Genomic DNA, 26,870 nt, shown 5'->3' with positions numbered 1-26,870 from the left:
CTTTTCCCTGCCCAGCTGCCTTTGAGCGCCAGATTGCAGGAGCCCTCAGCAGACAAGGGCCCGCGCGCCAAAGGGCTGGGGTTTTGCATTGCCCAAGAAGGGAATCTGCGTCCACCTCTTCCCTGAGAGCAGGGCGGGCAAGACAGCGTCCGCGGGCCGGATCCAGCCCGCCAAGCCCATGGGATCCAGCCTGCTGCTCCCCAGCCCCCAGGCCCTGACCGGCCTGGGAATGGGGGAGCACGTGAAATCTCCTGGCCCCGCCCCTTCCACCCGAGGCCCCACCCCTTCCAGGGCAGCCCGCAACCCCCTCAGAAATTTGTGAAGTGCCCCCCCTTCAAAAATGACGCCTGCCTTAGAGCACCTCCAGCCAGACACTTGAGACTGTGTGTCCCCAAAGTCCATTCTGGGCTGACACATTCAATAGGGCGTCTCGGGGTTCAGCCCCCCCCTTGGGAGGTTCACTCAATCCCAGCTCAGTCAGACAGAAACCAATGGCCCCCCCAAAACATGTGAACTTAACCCCCAGACTCGTGCAGCAACCCGCCCTAACGGTCACAGCCAGCACACGGAGCGTTGCTCCCTGCCTAGAGATCGGCTTCCTCTTGCCGCTTGGAAGGAAGCCGCCTGTTTGTTTTTCTCTTTCCCGAGCTCTGCACCGTGGCCCCGTGACAGGGCGCAGCAGAACCGCCCAGGACATGCCAGTCCGTTTCCTTGGCCTGTGCGGGGCCGGGGGATCGACTGAAGCCTGCTCCTGGCATCAGGCTCCCCCTTTACTAGCAGGCTCTCTGGTTTCTGCTTCCTGCCCGCGGTGTTGGGAGGAGCCGGGAGCCATCCCTTTCACAGCTGTGCAAACACCCGCGGCCGGGCAGCGCTCGGCTACCCGCACGAAAGTCCCTTCTGGGGCAAAATAAGGTCGCGTCAGGGGCTGGGCGAAAGCAACAAACGTAAGAGCAGTAAAGACTCCTGGAGCCACCAAACCGCCTGGGTGCCCTGTGCCTGGTGTCAGCGACTTCGCTTTTCTCCAGCCTAGGAACCTGCAGGACGAGTTCCCACTAGGGTAGGGTGGCCAGATGGTTTCAACAAAACTCCCGGACACATTAGACACGACACCACAATCCACATTACAGCTTACGTAGAAAACACCGCACAGTTCTATTTTCTCAACTTGTTTCCCGAACAGAAAGCTCCACTACCGGACTGCCTGGTTCAAACCCGGACACCTGGCAGCCCCAGCGGCTGTTCTGAAATTCTCTGGTGTGGTCGGAACTAGCCGCCTTACGGCGGGCGGATCCGAAGCCCACGGCTGTTGTGGGCAGGCTTGGCTCCGGCCCTCGCTACCTAGGGAACACTGGGTGGGCGCATGCTGAGGGCGACAGGACCAGCAGAGCCAGCATTGCCCTCCTTTGCTCTGTGGCGCTCTGCCGTGGGGCCGGACAGCACAGCGACCTGCAGGGTTCCAGTCCAGGGGGAGGCTGGGCCAGGCAATGGAAGCCGTAGACTTGCTGTCATGAAAGAACTTCAGAAACTTTGGTCGTGCCCAGAGTCTGCACCCCTCCCCCACCCAAACTCCCTCCCTCCCTCCCTCCCTGCTCTGGGGGCTGGAGAGGGTACGGGGGCAGTTTGGGGGTGGGAGGGAGTGGGGAAAGGGGTGCAGACTCGGAGGGAGTGGGAGGTGCAAAGGGGTGAGCAGGGATTGCTGGGGGTCTCCACGCGCTGTAGCTCTGTTGCGTTGCCAGTGGAGGTGACGGGGCCCTGGGACATTTTAATTCACCTGGGGGTGGGAAGCAGGACTGGGGGACTATTGGGGGACTCTTAGGTAGGGGTGTGGGGGGGGCCAGGGAGAGACCCAGCCCCAAACTTTGGTGGGAGGCGTCCCCGGGCCAGAAATGTTCCTGGTGCTCGGGCACCACTGGCCCATCTAACGCAGCACTGATGCCCGTCACGGGGCTTTGTGCAGATGGGGGGCGGCGGGGGGGTTACTGTGCTGTGATCACAGCAGGGCCGGGCCCTGGATGGAGCAAGTTTGTATCTCAGCAGAGGGGCGTCCGCAGGGCCCACGTCGCTGCCGAACGCCCCGGGGCCGGTGGCTGGCTGTGAGCCACAAGGCCAAACCTGGGCTAGGCCTGAGCATCTCTTGCTGGGCCCAGGTCCAGCGTCTAAAGGCCACGCAGGGACTTGCAACGCCTCCCTCCTAGGGGCCCTGCCGCCAACCGGAACCCAGGGCCCACAGCTGGAGCCCGCAGCTGGAGCCCGCCCTCTCCCTGTGGGCTGCACCGAAGGCAGCGTGTGGAGCAGCTTGATAACCCCGGGAAACGCCAAGGAGAGGAAAGTGCCCGAGAGATTTAGGACAGGCCGGGTTTGGAGACGGCTGCCGCCTCCCCCAGCAGTCAGACCCGGGGGTGAGGGGTGGAGCTGGGCCGCCTGGGAGCCCAATCAGCTGGGACAGCTGGCTCACAACCCTGCGCTCGGGATCTGTCTCCTGGAATGGGGCTAATGAGCGTGGCAAGGCGGGCGCCTGGTGGACAGCCTGGCCCCTGGCCCCCACGGGGCGGGGCGCTCAGAGGCTGTGAAAGCAAAGCAGGTCCCGCTCCTGAGCTGGTTCCCGGGGGCGGGGGTGCCCCTGGGAACCAGCTGCCTCTCTGAGCCCTCCCTGCACTAGCTCTGCGCCGGGCACGTGTGGTTCCAAGCTTGCTGAACAGGCAGCCGGCTCATGGCTCCTTTGCCAACGTTTCCTGTCCCTTGGGAAGCGGGTGGGGGCTGTTCCTGCGGGGGTGAGGCTAGAGCCCTCCACCTCTGGCTCTAGAGACAGGTACCGTAGCCACTGCAGGAGCCCCCCAACAGTCTGGGCCCACCGCCTTTGTTCTCAGGGGATCCCCCGCCACAGACGCTGGACTCAGCCATTCACCGGGAACCCTGCCCTACCTGCAAGCGGAGAGCAGTCGCTGGGGCGGGAGAAGAGCGCCTGGTTGTGGCGGCTGCCTCCAGGCCTGTCCCGCCAGGCCAGTGTTCCTGCACACGCGCTGGGCCTAGCCAAGCGGCCAGAGATGGGTTTTTCTTTTTCAGGACCCTGGGGGCTGGTTTATTTTGGGGACCTTGCGACACCGGACAGGGGCCTGCAGCCCTTCTGCCTCTGAAAACCAGCCTCCCTCTCCGGCGTGTCTCAAAGGGCCTCGCTTTGTAAAGAGGCTGCTCCCGGCACTTCCTGGGAACTTGTTGCTGTGTTAAACTGTGTCACACGAGCCGGGGGGGGGGGAGGGGGAGGGAAGCCCCGCTATGAAACAGGAAGTAAGGGAGGGGAGCTGGGCTCCATCCCATAATATTCATAACACCCAGCTGAGCCCATTCGTGGCCACTTAGCTGCACAGGTTGCCTCTGGGAAGTCTGGGTGGTGGAGGTGCCAGCTCGGGAATGGGAGCGGCCCGGGTGTGGGCCCTTCAGAGCCACGTCCTCCTCCGCCCACGTGAGCAGCCCTGCTTGTGGCACTCAGAGGGACCCCGGTTTGGTGGCTCCGGAGCTTTCCCGGTGGGCGTGGTAAAGTGAACTGCAGCTGCTCGAACAACGGTGACAAGTGCTTTGGGTTTCCTCCTTTCCTGGCCTATGAGAATTCCCAAACGCACCTGAACTGAATGAAAACTCATTCCACACGGAGCTTGCACGGGGGTGTCCTCTGGGCACAGCCCTGCCTGGCGGCAGGAGGCAGATTGTGTCTTTGTTCCCTGTTTGTACAGCACCTTGCACCGGGGGTCCGGTCCAGAGCGTTATCCACATAACCAGCGATAATTCCCAAAGGAAAGTACAGCTGGGTTTAAGACAGCATGGCGGTTCCCCAGCCAGCCCCGTTTGGCATCATCCCAGCTACACGGGATCGAAATGACCTGTTCCCACCCAAGGCAGCTCTGGGAGTCACTGTGGGTCGGGCTCATTGCACACCTGTGGCCTATGGGGATAACTGAATGTAAATCCACCCACACCGTCTCCGACCCCTGAGGGTCCAGCCCTGGCTCTCCCACCTCCAAAAGGATGGAGTGGAAGCGGGAAAGGTCCAGAGAAAGGCAACAGAGTTGATGGACGGAATGGAGCAGCCTCTGTCTACAGAGGGGCTAACCGGACGAGGGCTGTTCGGCCTAGAAAAGAAACGCCTGCTGGCGGGAATGAGAGCGCTCTCACCTCGGGCACGGTGCCGGAAATGGAAAGAGACGTGTTTGCTGCAGTGCACAACACAGGGGTCTCCCAATGAGATGGATGGGCAGCAGGAATCATACACTCAAGGTGAGTGACGCACGGGGGAGGCACGAGGGAGCACGTCCCCCCCCCCACACACACACCATGGCAGGAGGGACAAGGAGGGTTGCCAGGTGTCCAGGTTTGAACCAGACAGTCTGGGATTTGAGCTTTCTGTTTGGGAAACAAGATGAGAAAATAGACCTGGCCGGTGTTTCCTAACTAAGCTGTAATGTGGATGTGATGTCATGTCAAGCGTATCCGGGATTTTTGTTGAAACCACCTGGCAGCCCTCGAGGCAAGGGGCTTGCCAGTAGCCGATGGAGGGCCCAGCAGGGAGGCAACGTGAGCTGGGCTGTATTGCTCTGTTTGCCCCACCACTGCTGGTGCCAGCCCCCAACCCACAAGTCTCCTGGGCTGCATCGCTGGGGTGGGGGAGGCGGGGAAGAGGCGGGGTGAGGGTGGAGCAGGGGCATGGGGCAGAGGAGTTCTTTCAGCCCTTCCCCAGGCTGGGGGAGGGTCACGTGGTCCCTGAAATCGTCAGTCTCACGTAGTTAGACCAGCGACTGGATCGCTCAGGCTGGAATTCACTGAAGACTTTTCTACCGACAAATGCGGTTTTGTCGAAATCCAGCTGTCTGGCGATCCCGACGGGCGGCCGTTCCGCAGGGATCGTTTGGCCTTTCTCAGGCAGAGTCGTTGCGTTTCTCCCGTCCCGTCACGCTGAAATCGGCGGGTGCGGGACATAAAATGCAGCATTCGCCAGTTTGACAGTCGCCAAGCAAAACGTTCCAGCGGCACCTGGCAAAACCAGGCTTGATGCTGCCGCGTAATTAGTCACCAAATTCCATCCCTCCGCCCGGGGCTGGGAATTGTTCCCATCTGGCCCTACGCGCTGTGGTTCAGCCTCCCCAGCTATTTACCAACAAACCCCGCCGAGCGCTTTGTCTCTGAGTCACCCCTCTCGTGCCGGGCCAGCTCCTCGTGTCTGATCTGCGAGCCGAGCCGCTCACGCTACCCGACCTCCGTCTCGATAAATCTCCCCCCGCCGCGCTGACGGGGCTTCCCTCGGCTTGTGTTCTCCACCCGCAGCCGGCCTGGAACGCCTGCCCACTCCTCTTCCAAGCTGGCAGGCAACCAGGGTTCTGCAGTGACGGGGAGTGGGCGGGAGAGAGCCGGCGCTTGGCAAGCGAGGGCGGGAACGGTGCCAATTGCTGCTCAGTTGTTTACGCACCGATTTCTCTGAAAAGCCCTGAGTGCTCGTGGAGCAGGGGCAGCGCCTCGGAGGGGGGCTCTGCTGATCACTAATGTCTGTGGGGCCGGGGCTTGTGGACTCCGAGTTTCCATCCCACGCTCGAGCGTCCACATGGCCCGGGCTTTCAATGGGAGGGTCGGGGGCTCCCAGCTCTGCCGATCGGGCCATGCTGACTACACAGACCACAGCTTGGAGCTGTGGCCACACTACAGACCAACAGGGCCTGAGCCAAGTGGGCCTGGGGGTCTGCCCCACCCCTTGGCAGGTCCTAGGATCTGGGTCCCGGTGCTTGCTGACCCGAGTGTGTGGACAGAAGAGGGCCTGGGGGGCTCCAATCGGAATCAAAGCCATGCACACAGAACCAATGGCTTTCACGTCTCCAGGGCTGGCCCGGAAAGCCTGATTCAGCTGCAGATCCCATGGAAGCCCATCAGCACCAAGATCTGGGGGCATGACTGCAGGTTGGGGGCTTCTCCCCAGCACCTGCACCAGCGTTACCTGGCTACGGTGGGTGTGAGCATGTGCAAGGACAGCAATGCAGCAGCTACTTTCAGGGGGCTTCTGCGGCCCAGACTGAGGCCTGTTGGGCTGCATCCCTGCTGCTGTGTCTATTGCTCGTGCACCGATCCAAGCTGCATTTACACGTCAGGCCGTGCTGTCAACCTATCCCGCCTGTCAATGTGCTCTCTGAACGTCAGATCTGCCACAGGGGGGGCATGGCTTGTGCCTGGCACAGCCCGGAACCTGGCCTGCGAGGAAAACCAGCCTGCTCCACACTGAATTCCTCAGCTGTTGCTGCAGAGAAAGCATTTTTTCCTAACAGCAAAATCTCAAATGGGGATTTTTTTTGGGGGGGGGGGGAGGAAATATCCTCCTATGTCAGCCTGCCCCGTTGTTTTTTTAAAATTTCGCCTTAAAAATCCATTTTCACTGTGCTGTCTAGTAATATTCCCTCTACTGTTTTTCTGCCCATGTGTAGAACAAATGTTGTGTGTGCCAAGGCAGGTGCGGATGTGCACCACCAGTAGAAACACGTGCTGTTGGCTATGGACACTCTGCTAATCAGCTGGGTGGCATTTGAATCTCTCCTGGGCGGCTGCCCAAGGGCTCAGCTGACAGGGAACACTACTGCCTAGACTGGACTAGATCCTTGTCTGATTTTATTGGGTCCATGGTTGAGGAGTTGACACTGTGATTTGTACTAGGGACTAAATAAAACTCCCTAGTTGTTCCCTGTCTCCCAATCTCTGTCTAGATGTCTGCCCATCCTGCGGCTGTGAGTTCCTTGAGTTAAGGATCCTCCCTTCTCAAACATGGCTGACTAGTGAGGCGGGGGAGGAAAGGAATTCCCATTTGCGGAGGACTTTCTCATTTGTTTGGTCAGTCCACATGAAACCCCCCAGTGCTGAAATCCCCTGGAAGGGAACGGAGCCCCGGGGCAGTCGTTGGGGGAAGGGAGCAGGCCACGTTAGCTGGAACTGGAAGCAACTCATCCTCCACGTGGACGAAGCAAAGCAAAGCTCCATGCAGCTCAACCTCACCCACACGTGGCCACATGCTTTGGTATGCTCCTGGGGGGACAGCCCTGGGTCTGCAGACCCTGCAGGATGCTCAGTCCCAAAGGAGGTTGGCTAGTGGGTAAGCTCTAACAGAGTCCTGCCTGCGTTCCACCCGCCCGTCAGGAAAATCACAGTCTGCAAAAACGTTTGGATTGCACCGTATTGGCAAACACTGACAATAACAACATTCCCTCTGAACTCTTCCAGCCAGCCCTGGGAGCTGCCGTGTGCTGCTAACCCTCGTCTATGCCACTTCCCCTTCCAGGGGACTCGCGCCGGCCAGTGAGTGATAACTAGCCAGCTGCTGCAAGACACTGGAAAGGCAAAAGCTCCTGTTTCGCCCGCCTTTCCCTCTGTGCCCATGGGCGTGGGGGTGGGGAAAGGGGGGTTGAATCGAATGGGTTTTGATCTAGTGGCTCCGTGGGAGCGGTCCCCCAAATGAACCCGCAGATCTGAGCCACAGGTGACCTGCATCTCGCCGGCTGGTCATGTGACGCCACGTCTTGTCACGTGACGGCCAGCCTGGCATTTTGTTTTTCCACTGGTGAAAATAGAAACCAGATGCCTCTTTCTTTTCTGGGTTTAATGCCAGCCCCTGACGTGCTCCTGGAACGCAACTGCTGCCCTGAAAACCTACCAGCCAAAATCCCTTTGCATTTTAACACAAGGAAGGGATTATGAAAGCACAAAAACGCTGGACAGTTGTTTTCTGAATAGTTACCTGCACAAGCTGGAAAGAAAACAGTGCATAGCAGTGATGGGCAACCGAGGCTAAGGAGTGGTCCTCATGATTGGCTCTCCTTCCTCCCAGAGGGCTCTCCTTCCTCTCCCAGGGGGCTCTCCTTCCTCCCAGGGGGCTCTCCTTCCTCCCAGGGGGCTCTCCTTCCTCTCCCAGGGGGCTCTCCTTCCTCCCAGGGGGCTCTCCTTCCTCTCCCAGGACAGGGCCGTGTTGCTCACTGTGCTTGCATGCCTAGAATTTGTGGGCGGGGCCGACTGAACCGTAGCAGCTCTGTGATTGGCTGCAGAGGGAGCGCACGGCCCTCGCAGTCAGCACACACCTCACTTCCCGGGCAGTGGCGTCACGTGTGCGTCACTTCAGGAATGCAGGTGGGAAAAAACCGCCACGGCCAGAAAGCAGCGGAATCTGGCAACCCCGAGCGCGGGCAACGGCAAACAAGATCCCTCGCGGGCCCCACCCAGAACCCCTCTGGCCCGCAGGTCGCCCGCCCCGGCTCCATCGCGTTAACCCCACGTTGGGACCGGCCCCTTTCGCCGAAGGGCAAAGCCCCAATTCCCAGGAAAAGCAAACGCGGGGTCGGTGGAGACAAGGCGTTTCGGAGCACGCTCCGTAGCTCAATGCCTGGCGCGGGAGATACGCCGGGGGGCTGGTCGCCGGCGATAGCTGGCGTAAGGAGGTGGGTATCCTGCCTGTTCATACGCAGGCGGGCGATGGGCGCGGGTGGATGCTGAGAGCAGCGCTTCCTGCCTGGCTTCCTCACACACGTCATCCCAGGGCAGGATCACTTGCCTCACAGGCAGTCTGTAGGCGCGAGCCCCAGCGCTAAGTGCCCCGTGTAGTCAGCCTGCCTGACCTGCTTTTCCTGGGCCGTGCCCCGTGACACCCTGGGCGCTGGCAGCCGTGGAACGCCTGTGTGGGAGGGAACAGGTGGGCCTTGCCACTGGGCCTCGCCGCTCTCTGATGCCGGTGCAGGGGCAGGGCTGCCAACTGGTCCGGAGGCGGCAGGTGAGTATCATGTTTCCTGGTGCCCAGAGCAGGTCCAAGTCCCCTCCTCCCATGCACCTCTGGATCTAGGGTGGGGCTCGGGACGGGGGGCTTGGTGTGTGGGAGGGGCTCAGATCTGGGACACAGGGCTGGGGTGTGGGCTGCAGGGTGCAGAGGAGGGTTGGGGTGTGGGAGGGGCTCAGGGCTGGGGCAGTGGGTTGGGTGCAGGCTGTAGGGTGCCGAGGAGGGTTGGGGTGTGGGAGGGGCTCAGGGCTGGGGCAGTGGGTTGGGTGCAGGCTGTAGGGTGCCGAGGAGGGTTGGGGTGTGGGAGGGGCTCAGGGCTGGGGCAGTGGGTTGGGTGCAGGCTGTAGGGTGCAGAGGAGGGTTGGGGTGTGGGAGGGGCTCAGGGCTGGGGCAGTGGGTTGGGTGCAGGCTGTAGGGTGCCGAGGAGGGTTGGGGTGTGGGAGGGGCTCAGGGCTGGGGCAGTGGGTTGGGTGCAGGCTGTAGGGTGCAGAGGAGGGTTGGGATGTGGGAGGGGCTCAGGGTTGGGGCAGTGGGTTGGGTGCAGGCTGTAGGGTGCCGAGGAGGGTTGGGGTGTGGGAGGGGCTCAGGGCTGGGGCAGTGGGTTGGGTGCAGGCTGTAGGGTGCAGAGGAGGGTTGGGGTGCAGGTTCTAAAGAGCAGAGGAGGGTTGGGGGGGCAGTGGGTAGGGTGCAGGCTGTAGGGTGCAGAGGAGGGTTGGGGTGCAGGTTCTAAGGTGCTGAGGAGGGTTGGGGATGCGGGAGGGGTTCAGGGCTGGGGCAGTGGGTTGGGTGCAGGCTGTAGGTGCAGAGGAGGGTTGGGGATGCGGGAGGGGTTCAGGGCTGGGGCAGTGGGTTGGGTGCAGGCTGTAGGGTGCAAAGGAGGGTTGGGGATGTGGGAGGGGTTCAGGGCTGGGGCAGTGGGTTGGGTGCAGGCTGTAGGGTGCAAAGGAGGGTTGGGGATGTGGGAGGGGCTCAGGGCTGGGGCAGTGGGTTGGGTGCAGGCTGTAGGGTGCAAAGGAGGGTTGGGGATGTGGGAGGGGTTCAGGGCTGGGGCAGTGGGTTGGGTGCAGGCTGTAGGGTGCAGAGGAGGGTTGGGGTGCAGGCTGTAGGGTGCAAAGGAGGGTTGGGGATGTGGGAGGGGCTCAGGGTTGGGGCAGTGGGTTGGGTGCAGACTGTAGGGTGCAGAGGAGGGTTGGGATGCGGGAGGGGTTCAGGGCTGGGGCGGTGGGTTGGGTGCAGGCTGTAGGGTGCAGAGGAGGGTTGGGGTGTGGGAGGGGCTCAGGGCTGGGGCAGTGGGTTGGGTGCAGGCTGTAGGGTGCAGAGGAGGGTTGGGGTGTGGGAGGGGCTCAGGGCTGGGGCAGTGGGTTGGGTGCAGGCTGTAGGGTGCAGAGGAGGGTTGGGGTGTGGGAGGGGTTCAGGGCTGGGGCAGTGGGTTGGGTGCAGGCTGTAGGGTTCAGAGGAGGGGTTTGGGGTGTGGGGGATGGACAGAGCTAGCCCCCCTTCTTCTCTTCTCCCCCCCCTTTTTTCTCCTTCACCCCCTCGCATGTGCCTCCTCCCTTGGCAGACGCAGCAGCCAGCAAGGGAGCCGCAGAGCTGAGCTGCCGGCTGTGGGTGGGGCAGGGCGCAGGTCAGGTCTCCCAGGCCAAGCAGCTGGCAGGGGCACTCGGGGGAGGGGCACGGGAGCTGGCAGGTGGGGGCAGGGCAGAGACCCAGCCCTCACGCTGGTGGAGCCCGGGCACCACGGGCAACTCGCCGCCTAAGAATGGGCCAATGTAGGTGACGTGGGGTAATTTGCAGTCTCCTGCTTCTCCATGGGGGTTTGGTTCTTCTCCCCAGCCTGGACCCAGGCCCCCCCAAGCCCGGCTCTACTTGCACAACCAGAATAACAGCGGCGGGTGCCTGGGACCGGGCAGCGTCTTACTCGCCCTTGGGCTGACGGCGTCGGTTGTCCTGCCTGGCAGAGTCCTGGGGCCCGGAGGCTCCTGATGCCGACTGGTTCTGCGCTGGTGGAGCTCCCCTGAAAGCCCCGGGACTCTCCTGCTTTATCCTGGAGATCTGGGCCGGGATACTTATCGCTGGGACTTTCAAACGAGCTAAAGGGAATTCGGAGCCCAAATCCAGTCGAATTGAGAGTTGGGGCCTAACTCCCTTAGCGCTCGCGAGAATCCCACCCCGATAACTGCAGAATCGGAACAGCTCCCTCCACCTCAACCGGGGTAATCTCATCCCAACGGCTCCCTCCACCTCGCCCGGGGTAATCTCATCCCAACGGCTCCCTCCACCTCGCCCCGGGGTAATCTCATCCCAACGGCTCCCTCCACCTCGCCCGGGGTAATCTCATCCCAACGGCTCCCTCCACCTCGCCCCGGGGTAATCTCATCCCAACGGCTCCCTCCACCTCGCCCGGGGTAATCTCATCCCAACGGCTCCCTCCACCTCGCCCGGGGGTAATCTCATCCCAACGGCTAACTCCACCTCGCCCGGGGTAATCTCATCCCAACGGCTCCCTCCACCTCGCCCGGTGTAATCTCATCCCAACGGCTCCCTCCACCTCGCCCCGGGGTAATCTCATCCCAACGGCTCCCTCCACCTCGCCCGGGGTAATCTCATCCCAACGGCTCCCTCCACCTCGCCCGGGGTAATCTCATCCCAACGGCTCCCTCCACCTCGCCCGGGGTAATCTCATCCCAACGGCTCCCTCCACCTCGCCCGGGGTAATCTCATCCCAACGGCTCCCTCCACCTCGCCCGGGGTAATCTCATCCCAACAGCTCCCTCCACCTCGCCCGGGGTAATCTCATCCCAACAGCTCCCTCCACCTCGCCCGGGGTAATCTCATCCCAACGGCTCCCTCCACCTCGCCCGGGGTAATCTCATCCCAATGGCTCCCTCCACCTCGCCCGGGGTAATCTCATCCCAACGGCTCCCTCCACCTCGCCCGGGGGTAATCTCATCCCAACGGCTCCCTCCAGCTCGCCCGGGGTAATCTCATCCCAACGGCTCCCTCCAGCTCGCCCAGGGGTAATCTCATCCCAACAGCTCCCTCCACCTCGCCCGGGGGTAATCTCATCCCAACAGTTCCCTCCAGCTCACCCGGGGGTAATCTCATCCCAACGGCTCCCTCCACGTCACCCGGGGGTAATCTCATCCCAACGGCTCCCTCCAGCTCACCCGGGGGTAATCTCATCCCAACGGCTCCCTCCAGCTCACCCGGGGGTAATCTCATCCCAACAGCTCCCTCCACCTCGCCCGGGGTAATCTCATCCCAACGGCTCCCTCCAGATCACCCGGGGTAATCTCATCCCAACAGTTCCCTCCAGCTCACCCGGGGGTAATCTCATCCCAACGGCTCCCTCCACGTCACCCGGGGGTAATCTCATCCCAACGGCTCCCTCCACCTCGCCCAGGGGTAATCTCATCCCAACGGCTCCCTCCACATCACCCGGGGGTAATCTCATCCCAACGGCTCCCTCCAGATCACCCGGGGTAATCTCATCCCAACGGCTCCCTCCACGTCACCCGGGGGTAATCTCATCCCAACGGCTCCCTCCACCTCGCCCAGGGGTAATCTCATCCCAACGGCTCCCTCCACATCACCCGGGGGTAATCTCATCCCAACGGCTCCCTCCAGCTCACCCGGGGGTAATCTCATCCCAACGGCTCCCTCCAGCTCACCCGGGGGTAATCTCATCCCAACAGCTCCCTCCACCTCGCCTGGGGTAATCTCATCCCAACGGCTCCCTCCAGCTCACCCGGGGTAATCTCATCCCAACGGCTCCCTCCACCTCGCCCGGGGTAATCTCATCCCAACGGCTCCCTCCAGCTCACCCGGGGTAATCTCATCCCAACGGCTCCCTCCAGCTCACCCGGGGTAATCTCATCCCAACGGCTTCCTCCACCTCGGCCCGGGGTAATCTCATCCCAACGGCTCCCTCCAGCTCACCCGGGGTAATCTCATCCCAACGGCTCCCTCCACCTCGCCCGGGGTAATCTCATCCCAACGGCTCCCTCCACCTCGCCCGGGGTAATCTCATCCCAACGGCTCCCTCCAGCTCACCCGGGGTAATCTCATCCCAACGGTTCCCTCCAGCTCGCCCGGGGGTAATCTCATCCCAACGGTTCCCTCCAGCTCACCCAGGGGTAATCTCATCCCAACGGCTCCCTCCAGCTCACCCCAGGGTAATCTCCCAGGGTAATCTCATCAGAACGGCTTTCCTAGCTCACCCTGGGGTAATCTCATCGCAATGGCTGCCCTCCAGATCGCTGTGGGGTAATCTCCCCAGTGCGCCAGTTAGAAGTTACACCTGCCATGCGGTGTACGTGCCCTGGCTTGGGAGGTTCTTTTCCCCACACACATGGGCCCTCGACTCCATCTCTGTGCTGCGGTTTCTGCTGTCCAACCTGGAATGCAGCCCGTGCCACCCGCTGTGGTCGATGGAGTGCTGAACTAGCCAATGACCCAGCTGGCGTGTGTGCCCGGGACGGGGCGGGGGGCTGTACACTCAAAGCTGCCAGTGTGAACAGCAAAGCAGCGTAGGGGCCCCTTTCGTAACACGGTCTCTGAGCCGTTCAGGAAACGGCGTGTGCATAATCCTCACTTCCAAGGTCAGGCAATGTAGCACGAGGAGGGACCCTTAAAGGCCTTAAGAACAGAGGCAGGAGGGTGGAGACAGGTAGCATGTGGAATGCCACAAGACATGACCGGGAAGGTTTTGTATATAAATGACCTTTAGAAGACGGTATCACTTCTAAGGTAGCCAAAACCGGCTGCCACAGCCCGGGGCCAAGGTGTGGTCAGGGAAAGCAAACAGAGCCAGGCTGTGCCAAATGCAGAGTGGGGGTGGGCTGCTGAGCCGGCATTTATCTCCACAGCCTGCTCTGCCCTTGTCAGAGGGCTGATAAGTATCGCGGGGCGGGTGGACGTCTCTGCCGAAAGCAAGCGCCTCTTCCCAAAACCGGGGCATTGTCCAGGCAAACAGGCATCATAAAGAGCTGGCTATTGTGTCTCCGCCGCGCTTTCTCTGGTGAAACTGGAATTGTTCCTCCAGAGCCAGGGGAGCAAACCAGTGGAACGACTTACCGAAAGTCGTGGGGGATTCGCCCGCTCAGGCAATTTGTAGCTCAAGACTGGATGTTTTTCTGAAAGATCTGTCCAAGCTAAAACAGGGATTATTGGGGGGTTTCTATGGTCTGTGCTATGCGGGAGATCAGACTAGAACACAGGGCTGCAGTGGCCTTGGACTTACTGCATCTAATGGGGCCCATGCGTACCACGTGGGAACCAGACGACTGTCCCCACAGCTGTCTGGAAGTTCTGATTGACCATGGTCAACAGCCCCAAAATACTGACGTGGCCACAGACGTGTTGCCACATGCTTAGTTCACGGCTCACCCCTGTCCGTGAGGGTGTCTCCAAGTGCTTCATGACGGAGCAACCCCTCCCCTTCTGTTTGGAAAATCACCCCCGGCAGCCCCGCTGCGCTCGGTGCTGTACAAACACAGAGCAAGCAGCTGAGCTTGGCCCACAGATCTGACGGTGTCGGTATCAGACAAGAGAGGACACAGGGGCCCTGAGAAACGGGTGTGCAAGGCAACAGTGAGGCAATCTTGTCCAAATGGGCAGACGCAAAGCAGGGGGAAGGGGCTGAGCACCCCAGCAGAGCCGCCACGTGGTGGCTTCAGTGGCACGTTACCTGACGCCCGTGGGTTTGGGCGGGTTTCCGTAGGAAGGGATCAGCCAGGTGGGAAGGGAGCAGGGAAAGCGAGAGAAGGCCGTACCCGCTCTGTGGAGCCCCGGAGCCCTGCTCTGCGCTGCTGCAGTCGGACGGATGGAGTACTAGGCCCCATCTGTGTTAGGCCACATGACTAGAGCACGGGGAGGGCCCTGGAGAACTGTGCGCGTCCACAGGCAGCTAAGCGCCGTGCGTTGCCAGTGCAACCCCTCAGCTGTGCCGTGTTCCGGAACAAGATGGCGGGTCAGTCTCCAGGGCCCATTCTGCTCTCGGCAGCCGGGGCCGTGGCACGGGACTGGCGTACGATCTCGGACTTGCTTCAGCACGGGGGTGCCCGAGATGGGGGAGGTCAAAGAGCCTTTGCCTCCCCACTATTTAAATGCACGTCTGAGGCTCTGAACTCAGGAGAGGTGGGGGAGGGGAGTCAGGTGAGGAGAGTGGTGTTCCTTCCCAGCTGGGATGGTGGAGGGGCCGCCGGGTCAAATTTGAGTGCCTGGCACATAGGGTCACAACACCACCTCAGTTTGGTGAGTTTTAGTTCCTTCTCCCCCTCCTCCACGCTCCTTCAGGGGCATTCACTAGAGATGGCATCTCGATTCGTTTATCAAACCAAACATTCCCAAGATAATGGCACCACAACTCTTGCAAACGGGTCTGTGCCGGGGGAGCTGTGTCTGACAAAGTGGGTTTATGCCTCCCCAAAATCTGGAAGGCCCCCCAGGACTCCTCGCTGTGTTTAACTGCCCCCAGGGCGTGGTCTGTGTTACCTTGGACAAACTTAGAACGAAACTGAAGCAGCCTCCTCGGATTCCTTTTGGAAGGGACTGGCTGAGGCCAGGTGATTAGCCTCCACCCTATCGCCAGCTTCCTCCCCACGCTTTGTTCTGTCATCACAGCTGTCTGGTATGCGACCGACGTGCCTGCGAAGCAGCCTGAAATATTGGCTAATCAATGGTGAATCAGCGGGTGTGTGTTATCATGTTCCCCCTGGTTACAGGAAAACATGAGGAGAAACGTGGCAGAAAGCATGTCACCTTGACTGGCCTTATGAGAAAAGGAACCAAAACTTGAGTTCTCTCAGAGCGCCTTGGGCACTGCTGTGGGCTGTTTTTCTACATGTGTGTATCTCTCTCTCTATTTTAGTGAGTTTGCATGTCTGTCTGTCCTTGAGTCCGACCCTCCGTCCAGCTGTGAATCCGTTTGTTCAAGAACTCCTCCTAAATGGTAAGAGCCAGGACCACCAAATTTGGGAGGCAGCTTCCTCTTCTCCTAACTTAAAGTAAGGTCGGGGTTTGGTTGTGCCAGGATAACAGGGTGTACCTGGGATTTGATTATTTTCCATAATATGGAAAGGGAGGGATCTGATAGGAGGGATCGTTATGCTCCGCAACGACCACAGGGGGCAGCGAGCATAAGGGACAGTTAAACTTCAGTGTGACCACAAGGGGGCAGGCACACCAGGGAGGGAGTGGCTAGCTGGGGCCGGGGCTCTCCCTATGGCCAGCTACCGAGTACAGGTAAGGGATCCCCTGCCCCAAACCTGCCCTCCCCCAGTCCTCGGCCATAGCACTGAACTGGGGAGGAGCCCCACCACAGGCCACCAGTCCCAGCCTCCCCACCCCAAGGGGCCGCCAGCCAGCTTGGGGGCAGGGCAGCCCAACTCCAGCTCCCCCCCCCCAGTGAGGAGCCCAAGTCTGGCCTCCCACAAGGAACAACCACCTGTCTGCCTGCAGGCTGACTAGCCATGGACATCTCAGTCGCAATCCCCCACCACAGAGGGAGGAGCCACTGGGGGGCTGAGCCCTCCCCCCATCCCAGTCCCAATTTCTCCCCCCTCCAGCAAGAAGATTCCCCCCCCCCCCCCATGAGGAGCCGCCAGCCGGAGGGATATCAGCCTCACCTCAGTCCCTGGAAAAATCATGGAAGGAATCCCATTAGAAGCACTTGGAAGAGAGGAAAGTGATCAGAAATAGTCAACATGGATTCTCCAAGGGCAAGTCGTACCTGACCAACCTGATTAGCTTCTATGATGAGGTAACTGGCTCTGTGGACATGGGAAAGTCAGTGGATGTTATATACCTTGACTTTAGCAAGGCTTTTGATACGGTCTCCCACAATATTCTTGCCCGCAAGTTAAGGAAATATGGATTGGATAAATGGACTGTAAGGTGGATAAAAAGCTGGCTAGATTGTCAGGCCCAATAGGTAGTGATCAACGGCTCGATGTCTGGTTGGCGGTCAGTTTCTAGCGGAGTGCCCCAAGGATCGGTTCTAGGGCCAATTTTGTTCAACATCTTTATTAACGACCTGGATGCGGGGATGGATTGCACCTTCAGCAAGTTTGCAGATGACACAAAGGTAAGGGGAGAGGTAGATACATTGGAGGGTAAGATAGGATCCAGAGTGACCTAGACAAATTGGAAGATTGAGCCACAAGAAATCTGATGAGGTTCAACAAGGACAAATGTAGAGTCCTGCACTTGGGATGGAAGAATCTCAAGCATTGGTACAGGCTGGGGATCAACTGGCTAAGTAGTTATTCAGCAGAAAAGGACCTGGGGATGACAGTGGAGGAGAAGCTGGATACGAGTCAACAGTGTGCCCTTGTAGCCAAGAAGGCTAATGGCATTTGAGGGTGCAGTAGGAAGAGCATTGCCAGCAGATCTAGGGAAGTGATTATTCCCCTTTATTCAGCACTGGTAAGGCCACATCTGGAGTATTGTCCAATTATGGCCCCACACTCCATTACAGAAGGGATGTGGATACATTGGAGAGAGTCCAAGGAGGGCAACCAAAATCATTAGGGGGCTGGAGCACATGACTTATGAGGTGAGGCTGAAGGATTTGGGCTTATGTAGTCTGCAGAAGCGAAGAGTGAGGGGGGATTTGAGAGCAGCCTTCAACTTCCTGAAGGGGGGTTCCAAAGAGGATGGAGAGAGGCTGTTCTCAGTGGTGACAGATGACAGAACGAGGAGCAATGGGCTCAAGTTGCAGTGGGGGAGGTCTATGTTGGATATTAGGAAAAACTATTTCCATAGGAGGGTGGGGAAGCGCTGGGATGGGTTCCTTAGGAAGGGGGTGGAATCTCCATCCTGAGAGGTTTTTAAGTCCAGGTTTGACAAAGCCTTGGCTGGGATGATTTAGTTGGGATTGGTCCTGCTTTAAGCAGGGGGTTGGATTCAATGACTCCTGACATCCTTTACAACCCTAGGATTCTAGGATTCTACGTCTACAGCTCTTCAGTGAACCTTTTCTGAGGAGAACTTGTCAAAAAATGAAAATGGCCCTGTCTCTCCTTATGGGTCTCTTCTTCCAAATCAAGACATAGCATGGGGTTGGCTTGCCAGAAGAAGTGTGTGACAATGTCTTGTGTTACATCCACCTTTTTCTTAATCTTGCTGTGGGTTTAAAAAAATAGTAGAGAAGGAGTGTCTCCTCTAAATGGAAAGCCTATAAAAAGACATTGACGCTATCCCCTGCATATGACTGTTCCTCTGTTTGTGGGTGAATATTTCAGCCTTTGCTGAACTATATCCAGATATTTTAAGATATTTTGGCCTTGGAAAGGGTTCAGAAAAGGGCAACTAAAATGATTAGGGGTTTGGAACGGGTCCCATATGAGGAGAGGTTAAAGCGACTGGGATTTTTCAGTTTAGAAAAGAGAAGACTGAGGGGGGATATGATAGAGGTCTATAAAATCATGAGTGGTGTGGAGAGGGCCGATAAAGAAAAGTTATTTATTAGTTCCCTAAATAGAAGAACTAGAGGACACCAAATGAAATTAATGGGTAGCAGGTTTAAAACTAATAAAAGAAAGTTCTTCTTCACACAGCGTGTAGTCAATCTGTGGAACTCCTTGCCAAATGAGGCTGTGAAGGCTAGGACTATAATAGAGTTTAAAGAGAAGCTAGATAATTTCATGGAGGTTAGGTCCATAACCTGGCTATTAGCCAGGGAATAAAATGGTGTACTTGGCCTCTGTTTGTCAGAGGCTGGAGAGGGATGGCAGGAGACAAATCGCTTGATCATTGTCTTCGGTCCACCCTCTCTGGGGCACCTGGTGCTGGCCACTGTCGGCAGACAGGATACTGGGCTAGATGGACCTTTGGTCTGACCCAGTACGGCCGTTCTTATGTTCTTATGTTTATGCAGAATTTAACTAACGATTAGGATTGACTACTCTGGAAGCCACAAGATAAGACAAAGAATAAAACTTTTCAAAAGAGCCAGGGTCCCATTTTCAAAAGTGGCGGAATGCCCACGTCAATCTTGAAAATGGGACATAGGCCATGTCTTCACTCAGTGGAAGATCAACATTGCTGTGATTGATCTTCCGGAGTTTGATTTCAAAGGTCTAGATAAGACCCATTAAATCAAACTCAGAGAGTGCCCCAATAGGCAGCCTGTACTCCTGTGAGGAGTAAGGAAAGCCGACAGGAGTTGCGTATCTTGATTCATCCTTCTCCTTTAGTGTAGACCTGGCCTTAGTCTGTTCTGCACTTCTGGAAGTCTTACCCCAAGACTCTGGAATAGTCCCAGACAATTAGTGGAAGCTACATTGCTTGAGGAGCTCGCCACCAGACCAGACCAGAGACTGTAAGGGGCAATCTGAAACTGGTGCCGAACAAAGGTCAAAGTGGTGTAGAATGAAATGAAAAATGCATTTTTAAATTACTGCCAGTACTACGCTGTGGACAACATCTATGAAAATGGTCGTAACAAGATCCATCCATCAGCCAGATCCGCCCCAATGAGTTTATGCACCTATGGACTCTGCCTTCATCCACCTAGAATTCTGTATGTTGGGACCTGAAGAGGCGTCTTCGAACGGTATTCTTCATGGTAGTCTTGCTTCTCTCTCTCTCGGGCTGCTGCTGTTCATGCACAACAATCAGATTCCTCCTCTCCTGCTAAACGAAGGGAATCTGCGCAGCTCCATCAGGACAGTGGGCAGACACAGGCATGTAGCTGGCTCCGCTGCGTCTCCTTTCCTGTCTCAAAGACCTGCCGGGACCTATTTGCAATGAGTTCATCCTGCTGCTAAAACGCGCCCCGCTGCCTGATTGTCCCCAAATGCTCCTGATCCCTCCCGTGTCACTCGGTAGCACGTCTCATCTGAGGACGTTGTATGTTTTTCTAGTATTAACAAACAAGCCAACCCTCCCTATTTCTATAGGGGAAACTGAGGCACGACAGGTGACTTGCCCATGGGGCAAAACTGGGAATAGGACCCAGACATCTTGCTGCCCATCTGTTCACTGGGCCAACGTGCTTCAGGTATTTCAAGGTGGTGTTGGAGACGGTAACTGTAGAATGTTAGAGCATTTTGGAGAGGGACCGGCGCTGCTGAAGGATAGACGTGTAGGCAGGAATAAATGTACAAATGTTATAATTGACTGCTGCCTGTCTGTCCAGTCCAGCTAAATAACCTGGGGGGGAATCTCCCTGCAGATGAAAAACGATAAAGCCGATAGCCAGCAGGATTTATATGCTGGTAAAGAGATTGTCTACTAGCGCTGGTCCTTCTGTTAAACTTCAAGAAACGAGAGCCCTCTAGAAATGCAGGAAGGTCTCCTAAAGTCACTGAAGCTCTGGTCATTGCAGGACTATTACCGAGAAGTCTCGAGTGCTTTGTCCAGGTTCATGCTGAGTCGTTTTTGGGATGGGATTTGGGTGACTTCGCTGCCCCCTGCCATTTGCCAACTAGTGCCTGCAAACCTCTGAGATGCGGGAAATCGCTCCGTGGCACACGGTGCCTGCCTCCCACCACGGGTGAGCTCCACCCTCACTATCTGCTGGGCCGCCACCCTTCAATATTTTACCTCTGATTGTGGGAGACCGTAACTCAGTTTCACTTTCTCTTCCCTTTTCTCGGCAGTGGGTGAGGACCGATGTTGTAAAGTGACGCCCGGTTTCCCCGGGAATGGATAAGCAGTCTCAAAGTCCAGAGGTGCGGTGTGCCATGGACAGAGCACCGTGCGTGCTTACTGCTCCGCTGATTGTGTTCCCGCCTTGTCACCGCGCTGGCGGTAAAGCTGTAATTGTCGTCATCCTATCCAGCTTGTTTAACTAAGAACAATAAAAATGAAACTGGCCTAGAGCAGACTTCCCCATTCCCTTTGGATCTAAGCCCCCCACATCTTAGTTGACATGGGAGGAGAATCATCCAACATCTGGATCAAGAGGTGATCCAGGTAGCAATGGGGCAGGCTGCCGGTGACTGTCAGTAACGAAGGAGAAAAGCCTTAATACTCCAGATTTACACTGGTTCATTAAAGATGGGGGTGACACCAGTGTCACTCCAGCAGGTGAGAGGAGACTGAACTTGGAATGATCTCGATGGTGCAAAGGGCTGTGCGGCGGTGGAATGAAAAGAAGCGAAGGAAGATTTGGGGTGAGCGTTGGGGCGCAGGGGGATCTGGTCCTAATGCTCCACTATGCAGCTCTTCCGTGCGGTCTCCATATTGAGACTCTCACACAGCAAGTCGGCGAAGAGGAGAATAGTTAATGGTCCTTCTGGAATCCAAGTGAGATCAAGCAACTGAATGTACAGGCCATATTCTTAGCCAGTGGGCCTGACTTTCAACTGGTTCAGAACCTCAGCTGGTCCAATAGCTCCAATGAAGGCTTTTAGGGGGTCAGAGTCCTGGGGTTCAGAGAAGACACATCACTGCTTCTAAGACCTCTGGTAGACCATAGTATATTCTGCTGAATTGCTATTTCAATACCCCTACTTACAGGGTGGCCAGGTCATTTGGAAGGACCCATCTTCCTTCACCTGTTTGAAAGAGCAGCCGGAGATGCACCAAGAAGGTGCATGTTCATATTATGCTTCTTTGCCCCACCCCAAAGTCTTTCAAGTTAAAGGACTGCAGTTCGACCACGTGGGTTCTCCATACAGCAGATTTCTAACCCATGAGGTTGAGAGTTTCCTGTCCAGCGGTGTCCTGTGGTGACTATAAACAGGGGTGTGGCTAAAGGCAGTTCTTCTCGAGGAACTGGATTTGCGTCACGATGTCACAATGCCTGTTTGTGCAACTCTTGAAAGGTATGGCGTGTGTGACCGAGCTAGTAGCTGTCATCTTGGGTTATAAGAACAGTTGCCGATGTTCCTCCATGTCTGCTAGGCAGCTGTACTTTATAACTGCGGAAGCTCATTGAGGGAGCTGCCATATAGGGTGGAAGGATGGGTAAGGCACTGGACTGGAGATCCAGGATAAATTCAAAAGGGATAGAAAATGAGACAGAGAACATCTTATTGTCTCTGTATAAAGCCATGGTACGCCCGCATCTTGAATACTGTGTACAGGTGTGGTCACCTCATCTCAAAAAAGATATATCAGCGCTGGAAAAGGTTCAGAAAAGGGCTACAAAAATGATGAGGGGTTTGGAATGGGTCCCATATGAAGAGAGATTAAAAAGACTTGGACTTTTCACCTTAGAAAAGAGGAGACTAAGGGGAAACATGATGGCGGTCTATAAAATCACGATTGGTGTGGAAATAGTGAATAAGGAAAAGTTATTTACCTGTTCCCGTAATATAAGAACTAGGGGTCACTAAATGAAATTAATAAGTCGCAGGTTTAAAACAAAGAAAAGGAAGTTTTTCTTCATGCAGCACCCAGTCCACCTGTGGAACTCCTTGCCAGAGGATGTTGTGAAGACTAGGACTTTAATAGGATTCAAAAAAGAGCTAGATAGATTCATGGAGATTAGGTCCATCAATGGCTATTAGCCAGGATGGGTAGGAATGGTGTCCTTAGCCTCTGTTTGTCTGGAAATGGTTGGCAGGAGAAGGATCACGTGAGGATTACCTGTTGTGTTCACTCCTCTGGGGCATCTGGCATTGGCCATTGTTGGCAGACAGGATACTGGGCTAGATGGACCTTTGGTCTGACCCAGAATGGCCATTCTTATGTTCTTATGTTCCAAGCACTGCAACAAACTCTCAGTGTGATCATGAACAAGTAGAGTCCCCTTTCTGCCTCAGTTCTCCAGCTGTAAAATGGGCACACTACATATATAACTAATATTGTGACAATAAAATACACTGATGATTGTGAGTGGCTCGGCTATTACAAGGATGTGGGCTTGATAAGTAGCTAGGAATGTCCTGTGCTCTTATTTCCAACCCAGAGCATTTACCAGCAGAACAATTGTACTTCTCTGAATACCAGGTCCTCTGGTCTCCTCTGTGTGCATCTAAAAAAATCATAAACAGATTAAATCTTCAGGAATTATTTGACATGTTTAGTCACTGAATCATCTCCCTAGAAGAGCCAATCAGTTGCCAGAAAAATTATACCCTCAACCCGTATTTCTGGTTTGGCGGCACTAACTTTGTAATTATTGTCCTGGTTTAAAAGTCTGTGTAGGCCTGGCCACACAGCATGGCAGAGTGTAAGGGGGAGGGTAGCTGACCATGGGAACAGCTTAAAAAAGGATGTGGCAGATTCTCCATTATTTGAAGTCTTGAGATAAAAGGTCGGCGCTCTTTCTGCTCAACCACAAGCTAATAAAGTCAATGCAGGAATCATCTGTGAGAAACTTAATGGCCCATAATATGTAAGAGATTGGGATAGAATTGCCAGATTGGATCAGACCCTGGGTCTGTCTTGTCCCTAATTGTACCTCTGACAGTGGCTGGCACCAAATATTTCAATGGAAGGTGGAAGAACCCAACAGTGCTTAACATGGGATTATCTCTACCTCCCAGGAGGTCTCATCCAGATCTTTGATAGGGATTACACCAATTTCTGCCTAGGCATGGCATGTAATATCCTTTCAAAGGGTACGTCTACACTAGCTCGTTACTTTGAGCTAGATAGGCAAATGAGGGCAACCGGAGTTGCAAATGAAGCCTGGGATTTAAATATCCCGGGCTTCATTTGCGTGTTCCCGGGCGCCGCCATTTTTAACTGCCTAGACATTTTAAACATTAATTAACTGTTACTCCTCGTGGAATGGGGAGTAACAGTTAATACGAACTAAGGAGTTAGTTTGAATTAACGTTTAACTGCTGCATCTAGCTGCGGGCAGTTAGTTCGGACTAAGGGGGATTTAAAAATGGCGGCACCCGGGAACATGCAAATGAAGCCCGGGATATTTAAATCCCGGGCTTCATTTGCAACTCCGGTTGCCCTCATTTGCCTACCTAGCTCGAACTAACGAGCTAGTGCAGACATTAACTGCTATAACTTTGAATATTCATATTATCCTTATAAAGATCCAGCCTTTTGTTTTAATATCACAGAATTTTGTACTTTGGCTACTTTTCCAGTAGCAATGAGTTCCACCATCTAATCACACATTGTATAGGAAAGGTTCCATTGATCACTTTCAATTTTGCCACCCTCTTAATTTCGTAGGCTGTCCACTTGTTTTTCTGTTATGAGACAGGGAAAAGAGAAGCTCCCTTAGCTGACTGAAGATAGATTCTCCGAATAATACTGTCTCACCTAGATCCAGAAATCAAAGGAGTTCTCTTATCGCTAGGACATCACCAGCCCCATTTGCACTCCTGTCTATAATGTCCCCAAGAGTCAATTGTAACTTCCCCTCAATTTTCAGGTGTGCTATCTAGAGGCCATCCTGATTGGCATAGGTGGGAAATGGTTTTCCCATCCTGAGCTAACTGTTGAGATTTAAAAAAAATCCCATTCCACATTAGGACAAAACAGATCTCTTGAAATGCTTGAAACAGCTCTATCCTAGAATCGCCTGTAGCCAGTTAGACCATTCACCTAAGAGGGGGGAGTTGCATGGACTCCAATGGGTGTGATGCCCTAATCCGTAGTCTAGTGGCTGTTGTAGGGGTGGGGTCTTTCAGTGGTTTTGACCAGAAATCTCATTCTAAGGACCTTTCCCAGCAAACGTTTACTTGAAACCAACCCTCCCCCATGCACAGTTTCTATTCTGAGGCATCGACAGTTTCTGAGGGGAAAACAATTTCACCCCCCCACCCCCAAAATTCGTGAGTGGTTCTCATCCACTTCCTGCAGTCTGGTCCATCCTGGGGGGACCCTGGTGTCCCGGTACCGTTTCGTTGTCTCTAACAGAACTCTGCAAGAGTAAAGGCACCTGCCCGCATGGAGTCCCGTGACAATCTGACTCAGGCCGGCCTTTGCCTGGGAGTGAACCCGACTAGCAGCACAATCTCACAGCTGTTCCCTTTGCTCCACAGGCCGGTCCTGCCCGTCTGCCTCCTGAAGCACATGGCAGCCTGAGGGTGTGTTAGAACAACAATCGTAGCCCTGCGCTATGTGCTGGGCGCGTCACTAAGCCAGCAGCTGGTGAGCTTGTTGTGAATCCGGGGCCTGCTGCCATTTCCTTCGGGGGGAGGCCCGGGAGGGACTCACTTGACTATTTTGGGCCCTGGCCTGTGTTGCTCTTTGCAGGGGAGGGAGGCCAGGGTGGCTGGCTTAGGTACACACTGGTTTGGAGTGACTTGCTGTCTATTTTGGGCATGCTGCTGAGGAAGGAGCAGATGAGAGGTTTGAGCCACCTAATGACTCATTAAGGTGTTTCCTCCCATTAGGATAATGACATATACCTAGGGCGCTGGTTTCCTCATTTTATTTTTAAACCTCGGCCCCGCCCACTGGATCAGCCCACTGCGGGCCGCGCTCTTCCTCCGTAGCCAGAAATGGGTGGCCCCATTGGATGGGCAAGCGCCGCCTGCAGGCAGGGTGGTTAGACGGGTACGTGGACGTGGTGCTGGCTGAGGAATGTGGCTGGCACTGCTGCGGGAGAACAACTCGTTCTGCTCTCCCTGTTGCTTGGTGCTGGAATCTCAGCGCACAGGGCTCCGACATCGAAGCCCTGTTCTGTGGCTGCCCGACCCCGGGGAAGTGGCTTATCCTCTGTGCCTTCCCCTCCTGCTAACCGAGGAGATGGAGACCAGCTAAGTCAAAGGGCTCGGAGATCCCTAGTCTCTCCATCAAAGGACGTTGCTGTTACATCCGGGCGCCGGAGTTTCCAATAACTCACTTCCGATCTGTCTTTGTACGGACTCTCTGGCCTGGACAGAGTCGGTGCAAAGAGCAAACACTCCATTAAATATATTGCAAACCGAGGCTTACCAAGTGCTGGACTCGGGTCTCACAGCCACGCAAACGCACTAGGCAGCCCTGACTCGGGTCTGCTGAGTCCTAGGGACTGGATCCTGAGCAGGGTTCCCTGTAAGCTGAGCCCTTGGGGAGGCCACGCAGGAGAAACTGAAATGCCACCCAGCTGATTAGTGGAGCACCTGCCACAGGCAGCATGTGTTTCTATTGGTGGTGCACATCCACACATGCCTTGGTGCACATAACAAATTTATTCTGCACATGGCGTGAACAGTGGTCCTGAGGGCTTGCTGACCTGAGTCAGACTGATTTGTGGATGGGAGGGGGCCTTGGACTCAAACCTGAGTCAGAGCCTGTGTGTGGAGAGGAGTATTTCCACCCTTGTGTGCACACCCGCATGTCCTGGTCTTCAGCTTTTAAAATGCCTCCCCCTAATGATGCAAGCTAACTACCAAAGGAAGTGACTGACAGCACTTCCACCCACACACCGTGCTCCGGAGACGGAATGACAGTCTCCTGATGGTGGCTATGGACTATATCATTACTCATCCCTCAGGACAGAAGAATCCCCGCTGGCGTCTGAGCGAGACCGCCGCTGGACGGGGCGGTGGCCTGTTGGGTTCACAGCGAGGGCAGGGAGACCTTGGCTTGAGTGGCTGGGATGGTCTGGAGGGAACGGGTCCTGGGTACGCACGCAAGAGGAATACTCACCCCTTGTTCATGGCAGCTTTGTGTACACGCCCGACGGAACGGCATGAATCACCTGTCTGCCCTGCACACGCACGGCATCAACAGGGCGTGAGTGCAGCCCCGAGCAGGCCTCGGGCGCTTAGCCTGGGAGATGCGAGTGGGCCTGCTCGGGCTTTGGTTGGACTCGGAGGGGTAGGCTAGGAGATTCTGGCTATGGTGTAAGTCAGTGGTGGGCACCCTGTGGCCCAGTGGGTTCTATGTGTGCAGGCCCGGCCTTCGGGCCAGGCGAGTGAGGCAGGTGCCTTGGGCCCCGCGCGGCCCCACCCGCCCGGCCGCTCACTCGCTGCCCTGACTGGGAGCCGCGCAGCTCAGCCAAACACAGCGTGCTGCCCTGAGCCTGCCAACTCTTTGGCCAGGCCCATGAGACGTGTTGTCTAGTGTTGCCCGTGTGCCCGGTTGCCAGATTCTCCTGGCTTCTGTCCATGCTGGCTTGTTCCTAAAGTGACACACTCGTAAGGCCAGCGCACGGGAAGCGAGGGGCGGGCCGATCGCACCCAGCACTCACTGGGAGAGCCGGGCGCTCCCTCTGCAGCCAATCACAGCG

At 56.3% G+C, this 26,870-nt stretch overlaps 1 long non-coding RNA gene across 3 annotated transcripts; it reads left to right on the top strand.

Moving 5' to 3' along the window:
* Positions 1 to 7,929: 7,929 nt before the first annotated feature.
* On the top strand, positions 7,930 to 25,603 carry LOC112546819 (uncharacterized). 3 transcript variants are annotated; one of them, XR_012897963.1, is made up of 4 exons: positions 7,930 to 8,450; positions 15,654 to 15,734; positions 20,389 to 21,558; positions 24,694 to 25,603. It is a non-coding gene; the product is annotated as an uncharacterized LOC112546819 (long non-coding RNA). The 3 variants fall into 3 exon arrangements; XR_012897962.1 differs by lacking the exon at positions 24,694 to 25,603 and having other exon boundaries at positions 20,389 to 23,180; XR_012897964.1 differs by lacking the exons at positions 20,389 to 21,558; positions 24,694 to 25,603 and adding an exon at positions 16,351 to 18,736.
* Positions 25,604 to 26,870: the final 1,267 nt, after the last annotated feature.

This window comes from Pelodiscus sinensis, chromosome 28 (assembly GCF_049634645.1).
Source record: "Pelodiscus sinensis isolate JC-2024 chromosome 28, ASM4963464v1, whole genome shotgun sequence".
Taxonomy (NCBI): Eukaryota; Metazoa; Chordata; order Testudines; family Trionychidae; genus Pelodiscus; species Pelodiscus sinensis.
Note: the sequence above shows the minus strand (reverse complement) of the source record. Positions and strands in the feature narration are given on the sequence as shown.